Below are 2,917 nucleotides of genomic sequence, written 5' to 3'. Positions count from 1 at the left end.
CTGAGTTTTAGGTCTTGAAATGCATATTATGTAACACTTATTTTTCTTCCCTTGTACAGTAACATCTACTGGAAGTGGGAGTAGAATCTGTTTCCATAAAATATTTGCATTTGAATATTTAGTCTGAATCTTCCCCCTCTTCCATCAACAAACCCACAATTTTTAAGCTTGACACAGATTTTCTAGGAAGATACAGAACAGTTGCTGGAAATAGACAGTGGCATAAACTGTTCTCTGGGATGATTTATAGCTGATAAATCTTATCACTGGAAAGGTGATGGTATAGATGGGGTTGGGACCTTAGCGAGTGTACCCAAATATTGTATTTCTCTTGGGGGTTCTGATGATGTCAGCATTCCCTACCTGTGTTGCATGGATGTGGTCATTAGCAGCCCCTTTCCACCCTGGGAGGGAGAGCAGAGCAATGGAAGGTGGGTTGAAGTACCGTTCTCTTCATCATGATAATGGGGCAGCTGCTAGGTTATGTGCTTGGGGGCTGAGGTAGAAAAGCTTTAGTAGCTGCAGACTGGCATTTATGTAATCATATCAATATAAGTGGAACTATTTCAGTTGACCTGAGTGTATGAGATAATCCACCAAGTGGTGTTAAAATTTACAGGCTGTAGAAAGGGTGAGAGAGCAGTTCCCAAAACTAAAGTATGGTCCCAAACTTTTGATGGCTTGGTTGCCAAAACTTAGGCAATAGATCCGTTAACTCCCCGGAACTTAACATGAGCCAGCAGTATGCACTTGCAGCCCAGAAAGCCAACCGTATCCTGGGCTACATCAAAAGGAGCGTGACCAGTAAGTTGAAGGAAGTGATCCTGCCCCTGTACCCTGCTCTTGTGAGACCTCACCTGGACTATTGTGTGCAGTTCTGGTGTCCTCAGCATAAAAAGGACATGAAACTGTTGGAACAAGTCCAGAGGAGGGCCATGAGGATGATCAGGGGACTGGAGCACCTCCTGCAGCCCAGAAAGCCCACCGTATACTGGGCTGCATCAAAAGGAGTGTGACCAGCAGGTCAAAGGAGGTGATCCTGCCCCTCTACTCTGCTCTTGTGAGACCTCACTTGGAGTATTGTGTGCAGTTCTGGTGTCCTCAATATAAAAAGGATATGGAACTGTTGGAACAAGTCCAGAGGAGGGCCACAAGGATGATCAGGGGACTAGAGCAGCTCCTGTATGAGGATAGGCTGAGAAAGTTGGGGCTGTTCAGCCTGGAGAAGGCTGCGTGGAGACCTCATAGCAGCCTTCCAGTATCTGAAGGGGACCTACAAGGATGCTGGGGATGGACTCTTCATTAGGGACTGTAGTGGTAGGACAAGGGGTAATGCCTTAAAACTTAAACAGGGGAAGTTTAGATTGGATATAAGGAAGAAGCTCTTTACTGTGAGGATGGTGAGGCACTGGAATGGGCTGCCCAGAGAAGTTGTGAATGCTCCATCCCTGGTGGTGCTCAAGGCCAGGTTGGACAGAGCCTTGGGTAATATGGTTTAGGGTGAGGTGTCCCTGGCCACGGCAGGGGGGTTGGAACTAGATGATCTTAAGGTCCTTTCAAACCCTTAGGGATACAGCGTCAGTTGCTAAATATAGTCTTAGGAGCACAGAGCTGTAGCAATAGTTCTAGGCACTGAGAAAAGTTAAAAGAAATCTCTAACCAAAGTATTCTTTTTTGTTGTGATTGTTGTTGGGTTTTGTTTTGTTTTGGTTTTGATTTGGGTTAACTAGGGGAAAGTAACAGATGAAGGGATGACCCCTAGGATGCTTTTATTATGCTTGGGTTTATTGCTGCCTAGATTTTTTTTTAACTGTGTACCCGTGTAAAAGCAGAGTGTAAGATGAATAACAAAAAATGCTTTATGAGGTACTAGTAACTGAATATTTACTTATAATTTTTCCCCCACTGTATCAAATTAATATTTCTAAAAATCTAGGTACTAATGTCTTGAGCAACTGATTAAATAAAGGACTTAAAGGTGACTCTGGCTATTCTTATAGCCCTTGTGATTCTTAATGACAAGATGTGGATTTAACATTACTAGGATTATGTGGTATTTGTATTCTTCACAGTTAATGCAGGTTTCTTTTGCATTTAATTCAGTAATTTTCCCTCTAGGTTTCTCTTTGCAAAAATCCATGCAGTATAAGAACATGAGCAATTGTATCTGCATATTCTTAAGCATAGTTCTGAAGCTGGATTTCATCAGAACGACTTGATGCTGTAATAATCCTGGACTGAGTAGGAAGCATTAAAAATACTACTTTCTAATGATGTTCAAGTGCTTTTTTGCCAATAATTATATTTAAAACGAACTTTGTGCTCTCAAGCTGTAAGTGGTTGCACAATTTGTTACATGTAATTTAGTACACATCACTGAAAACATTGGTTCAGTACAGGCAGAAATTCACAGAGATAAAGTCAGTAAATATTTTGTACTACTTGTAGTTGTGAAATGCATTGCTTATAATTGCTAAAATTGAAGAATGTGGATGAGAAAAGAATTCTGAACAGCTCCAAGTGAAACAGTGCTGTGTCTTGGAAAACGCACAGAAATCTCAATGGTTCTTTCATGCTCTGGCATCTAGAGTTGCCATCTTTCTGTCACAAGGAGAAGGGAAAAAAGAAAAGAGGAAAAAAAAATCTTCCTATATAGAAGGGAACTTGTCTCTGTGATAGAGTTCATAATCATTCTGTATTTGGAGAACAGCTCTATGACAGGGTGTAAAGTTAATTTTGTGAGAAAGTGAAATGTGTCTCATAAGCTTGGTTGGAAGGTCTAAAAGCAAAATTCTGCTGCTTCAAGAATTTGCTGGCACTTAAAGTTCAAAGTAACATCTTTGACCCAGATATAGGGTAAGTATTTGTGGGTTTCCATATTTTTTTGCATCTCAAGAAGCTGATTTTTAATGTAGTT

The 2,917-nt window shown here is 41.0% G+C and overlaps 1 long non-coding RNA gene across 1 annotated transcript; it reads left to right on the top strand.

Annotated features, from left to right (window-relative positions):
* LOC133221327 (uncharacterized) lies at nucleotides 1-2,504 on the top strand. The gene is made up of 2 exons (XR_009727971.1): nucleotides 1-431; nucleotides 2,119-2,504. It is a non-coding gene; the product is annotated as an uncharacterized LOC133221327 (long non-coding RNA).
* The last annotated feature ends 413 nt before the right edge of the window (nucleotides 2,505-2,917 follow it).

The sequence above is a fragment of the Neopsephotus bourkii genome, unplaced genomic scaffold, assembly GCF_033783945.1.
Source record: "Neopsephotus bourkii isolate Nb327-2 ecotype Australia unplaced genomic scaffold, CSIRO-AGI_Nbou_v1 NB_168, whole genome shotgun sequence".
In the NCBI taxonomy this organism is placed as follows: domain Eukaryota; kingdom Metazoa; phylum Chordata; class Aves; order Psittaciformes; family Psittacidae; genus Neopsephotus; species Neopsephotus bourkii.
The sequence above is the reverse complement of the archived record's forward strand: the minus strand, read 5'-3'. Positions and strand labels throughout refer to the sequence as shown.